Below are 8,639 nucleotides of genomic sequence, written 5' to 3'. Positions count from 1 at the left end.
ACCCGCCCTGGGGTCGGGGCCATGCAGCCTGGACCTCCCTCGGGGCATTCTGGGTGGGGGGAGTAGCCTATGGGTGCCCCGCCCGCATCCGCAGGGCCATGTGTCCACAGACCTCTGGGGCCTTCCGGGTGGGTGGTGGTTGCCTCGCCCTTTTTATTTTGAAACAGTCTCTCTTAGTTGCTGAGGTCTTGCTAAGCTGCTGAGGCTAGCCTCAATCCTGCAATCCTCTTGTCTCAACCTCCTAAGAATTGGGATTACAGGAATAAACCAACACTCTTGGCTCTAGTAAGTATAGAGTAATCTCATATTTTTGACAATATTCAGAGGTATTCTCAAAAGCAAAATACATTATTCTTTAAGTAAAACTTCTGGAGAGGAAGAAACACAGCTCATCTGAAACTACTTTTAAATGAACTATTTCCATATTCTTGTGGAAGAACTTGGTAATAATAAAAGTCCATCAAGTTTGATTTGTGGTCACCATAATTCTCTGTAATCTGTTTTGATGCAAATAAAATATGCCAGTCATCTAAGGAAAAGTAATTTTCCCTTTTGTGGATTAGAAAAGCCTTTGTTTGCCGGGTGTGGTGGCGCACACTTGTAATCCAGCATTCAGGAGGCTGAGACCAGAGGATCCTGGTTCATGGACAGCCTCAGCTACTCAGTGAGGCCCTCTACAACTTATTGAAACCCTGTTTCAAAATAAAGAATTAAAAGTAGGGCAGAGGGTGTAGCTTGGAGGTCAAATGCCCCTGGGTTCTATCCCCAAACCCGAAAAAAAAAAAAAAAAAACTTTCTTCTAACTATAATTAATTGTTCACTCATATCTTAGTGGTTCATTCTTATAATTTACTTACAGATGATGAAATTAACAAGCAAATGACCCCCACACACATGTAAATGGCCGATGCTTCCTTTGCATGGAGGAAATTAGTTTTGTAACCAATTATACCTTTCTTCTATATTGATTTTTAAGTGAGAATTAAGTCAGTGCTCAAAATGCGCTTATGAACTCCTTACTTGCCAGGAGATTCCACACACCACAGTTAAATCCATTCAATTTTTCATTGCTCATTTTGCAATATAGAAACAATGCTGTCCCTGAAAAGTTTTTTTCCCCCCTTTACATAGGAGAGGAACTTTAATGACAAGAGAAAAATCAACATATGAAAGGTTTGGTGTCTGTTAGTTTAAGCAATGGATGGATCTCAAATTCTTATTTAAATAAGGCAGAACTTGTTAATAAAAATCTATTTGTGGGCATATCATATTTTTCAGAGATTTTGATTCAGTAGCCTGACAAGGGCTCAAGAATTTGAATTTTTATCATGCATTTGATAAAGGTGCTTCAAGAACCACAATTTAATAAACTCAGATAAAGGCCTACTTAACCCTCTACTAAAGACTCACTGTTGAATAATATATGTCCTTTGCACTCAGCTTTCGGGCCTTAAAAGATCTAGTAGCTTTTCTCTAAACTTTAGGCTTTAATTTCATATGTAGATATATATATATACATATATGGCACATACATATTTACATATAAGATATTTATATATTTAGGTGAATATATTTTTACAAATAGACACATATATAGAAAAATAACTGTCTATGTCTATATCTCTGTAACTACTTATCTATCCACCTATAATTAATAACCCCTCTTCAGATTCAAACATAAATGAGTAAAAACCCAATCCAATCATATAATAACTATCCAAGTTAGGACAAATGAAACATCTGAATCTGAGTTTCTCTTCTTTAAGATGGGGCTACACTACCACTTCATGGAAGGATGCTGTAAATTGAATGAGCAATCCCACATAATGTGTTTAGCCCAGTACCAACCAAGAGTAAGAGTTCTGCAAATATTAAGTATATTGCTAAGCGATGGGGTTGGGCCAAGGTAACCCACTGGAATGCTACATTTGTAAAGAAACTGCTATATGCTCTTCAGAACTCTTCTGCACACCTCACTTCCTTTTATCTTTACAACGTACCTTTGAGGTGGATGATATGGGATATTGCTCCAGTTTACAAATGGGGCTCAACCTCAGCCCTCAGCCTCCCTCCATGAACACTTCCCACAGACTCAGATAAAACTGAGACCCAAAGCCACTGGAAAGGTTAGTGTTTCTTCTGCCTTTGAGATCAAGGAGTGTTCACCCCTACAGTGTGCCTGTAAGGTGGGAGTTCCTGGTGAGCGTCAAGTTAGTAGAAAGGCCGCAGAGCACAGCAGTTAAGAGCACAGATTTGGGAGTAGACCAGTTTGGCTCGGCCCCTTTAATAGCTGAGTTAACTAGGCAACTTTATTTACAATTTCTAGGTATCAGTTGCCTCTTGTAAAAACAAGGCTAGTAACTCGGTGATTCATGGGATCACTCGCGTAATAATGATAGTTAATATATATTGGAAATTTTATCAAATGTTTCCATAGTGCACAGCCTACGTGCTCATAGTGGAAGCTATTATTACTATTGCTAGCTTTGAGGGTAAAACAGTGAACTTTCCCTAATATAAATAGATGGCTGAGGGATAAAGGATTAGTCACCATTGTAGTCACTTACTTTATTAGGAAACAGAGTAAACACGGACAGACTAGCTAGACCCATATCATGAAACGACTCTGTGGCAAAGTCAGATTTCCGCCCTGTCCAAGACCTAACTGTTCTCCAGAGAGCACTGTGATTCTTTTATTTCATCTGAAAATTAAAAGGAAAAAATTTTAAATAAAAAACCTTTCATGTAGGGAATTCCCTTGTAGTTTCATGGTTTTGTCCCCAATTCTCTTGGGCCTAGAAAATTACTTTGTGTTCTTATGTTTAATATTCTGGGTTTCTGTTAAAGATGGATTTTTGCTGAGTTAAAAGGCCCACACAGGTTCCAACTTGGAACCAACCCTAACTCTTTTGTGGCTTTGAGTTAGTTTTGGCAGAACACTTCCAGGGTGGGAGGATTTTTAATGGATTTCTTTAAAGAAATTCTTTAAGGAGTGCATTTAGGCTCAAACCAAAGTAAACTGACCATTGTATTCCCATGGATTTTTTGAAAGACCAGGGTTAGAATTCAGGGGAAATGTGGTAAGCAGAGCCTACTGGGAACTGGTTGATAATGTGGGCCATGAAGTGATAGCAAGACTATGGTGTCCCTAAAAGAAACTTTCTCACAGAGACTTTTTTTTTGTTTTTTCGGAACTGGGGATGGAACCCAGGGGCATTCTACCTCCGAGCTACGCCACCAGCCCTAGATTTTATTCTTTTTATTTTGAAACAAGGTGTCGCTAAGTCGTGGAGGGCCTCACTGAGTTGTGGAGAGCCTCGCTAAGTTGCTGAGGCTGGTCTCAAACCTGCAATCCTCCTATCTCAAACTCCTAAGTACTGAGATTACAGGTGTGGGTCACCATGACTTGCTTCTCACAGAGACACTCTTTTAAAAACCTTTTAATCCTTTTTGCTCTCATAATTTCAGAAGTGTTTTAGCCGAATGTGGTGACCCATGCATGTAATCCCAGCATTCAGGAGGCTGAGACCGGAGGATCGTGGTTCACCGACAGCCCCAGCTACTTAGTGAGGCCCTCTGCAACTTAGTGAGACCCTGTTTCAAAATAAAGAATAAAATATAGGGCAGGGGGTGTAGCTCAGAGGTCAAATGCTCCTGGGTTACATCCCCGGACCCGCAAAAATAGAAGTTTTTTTTTATACATACCTACACAAACACCTGTACATTTGTCTGTGATAAAACTTATGTTGTACTGAATATCAAATCATAAAATCAACTTCCTGTGCAAAAGAATAAATATACACTTTTATTGAAATGGTAGCAAAAATTCAAAAGTATAAAACAGAGTGGAGAGACACAATTTTCCCAACACTGTCAGTTGCTAATGGTTCTTATAGTTCCTCCATAGCATGCATGTCTTTCTAAATAGACATTTATCTGAGATAAGTGGGAGACAAAGAGATTTTCTCAAATACTTTCTCGTTCTTGTATATATTATGTTTATATTCATTATTCTGTCTAAAACTACATATGGTTTTGGAATTTTTCATTCTCTAGAATATATATATAATTTTTTGTGTGTGATACTGGGGTTCCTGGAAGCCCTTCTACCTCCGGGCTACACTCCCAGACTTATTTTTACATTTTTATTTGGAAACAGGGTCTCCTAAACCAGCGTGCACGGCTGACTTCGAACCTGCGCAATCCTCCTGACTCTGCCTCCCAAGCGCGGGGATTACAAGCGTGAGCCACCACGCCCAGCATCCTCTAGAATATTTTAAGTAGCAAACTGATATTCTACTCTTAAATCTTTCTTATAATATGTGAAAACTGTAAATGAGACTTTTTTCTTGAATAAATTTGTGGCTCAGAGATAGTTTAAAAGTTAAAAATAAGTGTGTTTTATCAGGTCAAGATTGTTTAATATTATGAATGCCAGTAAACAATAATTCTATAAAAATTAAAAATAATAGTTTTGATTTATCATACTTTATCTTTATAATCATGTAGCAACTATTTCTAATATTTTTCTAAATTAAAGTAATTTCTTTTCTATTAATGCTCAATTAAATTCATTTTAACTATTTTGAATTATTTAATAACTGCTTTGTTTTGAGAATTACTGACTTTCATAATACTCATTATTTCAGCCTTTGAAACAAATTTCAAAACACAGTAGTGAGCAAAGGAAGCAAAGTTTTAAAAGGACTACACATACACTAGAATTCCACTTATATAAAATTCTTAAGATGCATACCCATCCATGATACAGAAAGCAGGTCAGGTTGCCAAGGGCCAGAGATGGAGAGATTGACTAATAAAGGTCAAAAGAGAGCTTCTAGGGTTAATGAAAATCTTCTATATCATGACTATGGTGATGATTATGGAGATGTATGTTTTTGCCAAAGCAGCAAATGTCAAAATTTTAAAGAAATAAAGAAAAAAGCTATCTTGTGTTACTGGGGATGGAACCCAGGGACATCCTATCTCTGAGCTACACCCCCAGCCCTATTTTATTCTTTATTTTGAAACAGGGTCTTGCTGAGTTGCAAAGGGCCTCACTAAGTAGCTGAAGCTATCCAGGAACCTTGATCCTCCTGTCTCAGCCTCCCAAATGCAGAGATTACAAGTGTGTGCCACCACACCTGGCTTATAAAGAAAAGTTTTGATCTAAATTTTCTCTGAGTTAAATTAAATAAAATATGACCAAATAAAAGTAGAAGAAAAAATAAAAAATTAATGAAATGAAATGTGGTATAAACAAAAGTGGGATAATTAAAAAAATAAAGTTGATTTAGCTGGGTCCAGCAACACATGACTGTAATTCCAGTACTCAGAGACTCAGACAGAATTGCAGTTGTAAGTCCAGACTCAGCAGTTTAGCAAGACCCTCAGTAACTTAACAAGACCCTGTTTCAAAATAATCTCAAGTCTTGTATTCCAATGTATTCTGAAATAAAATTGATTAGGGGTTTATATCAGAGGTAGAATGCCCCTGAATTTGATACCCAGCAAAAGAAAGAAAGAAGGAAAAGAAAGAAAGAAAGAAAGAACAAAAGGAAGAAAGAAAGAAAGAAAGAAAGAAAGAAAGAAAGAAAGAAATCTTTTTTTAAAGCACTCCTAATTGGAAGAAAAAGAACAGTCTTTTTTTGTAAAAATGGAATGTGCCCACACATTTAAAAGATAAAGATAAATATGACAATTTTAGATAATAAAATTGAAAATTTGGAAGAAATAGACAATTTTTTTTTTTTTTGGTGGTGGTACTGGGGCGTGGAACCCAGGGGCTTTCTACCTCCCAACTACACTCTCAGCCCTATTTTTATACTTTATTTGGAAACAGGGTCTCACTAAGTTGCTGAGAGGCTCACTAAGTAGCTGAGGCTGGCTTCAAACCTGTGCGTTCCTCCTGTCTCAGCCCAAAGTGCTTGGATTGCAAGCATGCACCACCACTCCTGGCCTTGACAAATTTCTTTTTCAAGTGCAACTTATGAAAACTAGCACAAAAAGAAAAAAGAAATCTAAAGAGTCATTGATATTAAAGAGTTATATTCTAGCTGGGCATGGTGGTGCACACCTGTAATCCCTGAATTTGGGAGGTGCAGGAAGGAGCATCGCAGGTTCAAGGCTAGCACGCAGTAACTTAGTAAGACTCTGTTTCAAAATAAATAAAAATTAAGAGAACTTAGGGTATACTTCAGTGGTAGAATGCCCCTGGGTTCAATCCCCAGTACCAAAAAAATAAAGAGGTTTGTGAATTATTCTGTGTCAACTAAGAAAATGGATATTCAGCTCCCTTCGTTGTCAGGTTGCAAAAGCTACTAGACACATATGCCCAGCGGATACAAAATTGGACAGTGCAAAAAACACCCCCATTACTGCAGAAAGTTCCACTGGAAGGCACAGCTCTGGAAGGAACACTCCCAGCCACGACACACCACTTTTCTGGGGCTTTTATAAAACAGCATCATGTGATTAAAGCACACTCAAGGATTCCTCCTATGCTGGTGACCACTACAAGTATATGTCTGGGTTGGTGGTTCTCCTGATTGTCAGGGCCATGCCACATTTCCATCTGTATGCCAGACGTTCTGTCCTTGACACTAATATCAACGCAAACCTGTATATTTAAGCTGAATGTCACCTTTGACCCCAAACCAACACTATCTGTTCACTCCCTCCCCATTTCCATCTTTGATACCGGAGTGGGGGAGTACTGGGAGCTACACCAGGGCCATTCTACCTCTAAGCTACACCGACAGTTCTTTTGTTTTTATTTTGAAACAGGGTCTTCCTAAATTGCTAAGACTGGCCTTTAAGCTGCAATCCTCTTGTCTCAAACTTCACAGTACTGGGATTGCAGGCTTGTGACACTGCCCCTGGCTTTTTGTGTGTGTGTGTGTGTGTACTGGAGATTGAACCCAGTAACATTCTATTTCTGAACAACACCCCCAGCCCTATTTTATTTTTTTTATTTTGAAACAGGGTCTCACTAAGTTGCTAAGGTTGGCCTTGAACCTGCAATCCTCCTGTCTCACTCTCTCCAGTACTGAGATTACACGGGCTGACCCATCGTTTATTCTCAGTTTCTAAAATTTTCACCATTGAACTCTTAACCTTTTATTCCTTCTTCCTTGCTCTCTGAATCTTTATTCTGTCAGCCTTCCCTTAAAAATCTCACTCAAATACATCTGGATCACTGCTACCTGCCTCGACCACAGTCGACCTGCATCTTGTGTTTCCAGTCTAGGTTTCCAGTCCACCAATGCATCAGGTTAGTTGGACCAAATAACAACGGCTTTGTCCTCATTCTCGGAAAATGATAGCAATTATCCTAAAAATTGGTCCGCTGCCTTCTATGATCTTATTTTATCTATTTCTGCATGAACTGTGCACTTGCTAATTAGCAGATTGAGCTCATTCCTCTGCTGTGAGTCAATGATCAGTTCACGTTGCATTCCTGAAGCTCTGCTCTCTGTCCTCCCCGAGGCATTTTCACTCCCGAGACCTTAAGCCAGCCTCCGACGACCAACACCAGGGCCATCCTCGTCCTGGGCAAAAGCACGGTAGATCATAATGTTCTTGCTCAGTGTTCTCAGACGCTAGAATAGTCACTCCCTGTAATATTCACTTCATAACTTCCTTCTTGCCAGGTGGATCAGTCAGGCTTTTCTAGAGACACAGAATCAATAGACTGGGTGTGGGGGCATTTTTTTTTTTTTTTTGGCTTACATAATTGTGGTGGCTGGCAGGTCCAAAATCCACAATGCAGGCTGGAAGGCTGAAGATTGTGGCAATAAACTATGTCTTGGACCTGGAAGTAGTCTAGAGGTAAAATCCTTCTCTCTTCAAGGTCCTCAGCCTTTTATCTGAGGCCTTCAAGTGACTGAATGAGGCCCTCCCAGAACAGCATTTGAAGAATTTCAGAGAGTCAAAACAAAAATATTATATGATAATCCTAGCTCTGAGGCACATGCTTGTAATCCTAGAACTTGGGAGGCTTTGACAGGAGGATCACAAGTTTGAGGCCAGCCTTAGCACTTTAGCCAGACTCTCAGCAACTTGGCAAGATTGTGTTTCTAATGGAAAAATAAAAATCCCTAGAAGTATAACCCAAATATTCAATCTGGTTCAATCCTTAGTACACACAAACACACACACACACACACACACACACACACACACACACACACACACACACGAATATAATAAAAAACATTTGAAGCTTGTGAAGAATATAAAACACTTCTTCATTTTAGAAAGAGTAGTTTGTGATAAGGATGAAAAAAAATTCTATGCATGGAATTTGTCCACAGCCAACAATAGTCCTCCAGCCACCAGTTCAGTCATTTTAAAGTATTCATAAAAGCCGGGCGTGGTGGCGCACGCTTGTAATCCCCGCGCTTGGGAGGCAGAGACAGGAGGATCGCGCAGGTTCGAAGCCAGCCGCGCTGGTGTTAGAGACCCTGTTTCAAAAATATAAAATAGGTCTGGGAGTGTAGCCCGGAGGTAGAAGGGCTTCCAGGAACCCCAGTACCACCACAAAATAAAAAATTTTTTTAAAAAGGGTTCATAAAATTCATATCTTCCTTCAAATAATCCCAGACTTTTACTTTCTCTCCAATCCATCTACCTTTTTT

This window comes from Muscardinus avellanarius (assembly GCF_963383645.1).
Source record: "Muscardinus avellanarius genome assembly, chromosome: 9".
NCBI classification, from domain to species: Eukaryota; Metazoa; Chordata; class Mammalia; order Rodentia; family Gliridae; genus Muscardinus; species Muscardinus avellanarius.
Note: the sequence above shows the minus strand (reverse complement) of the source record.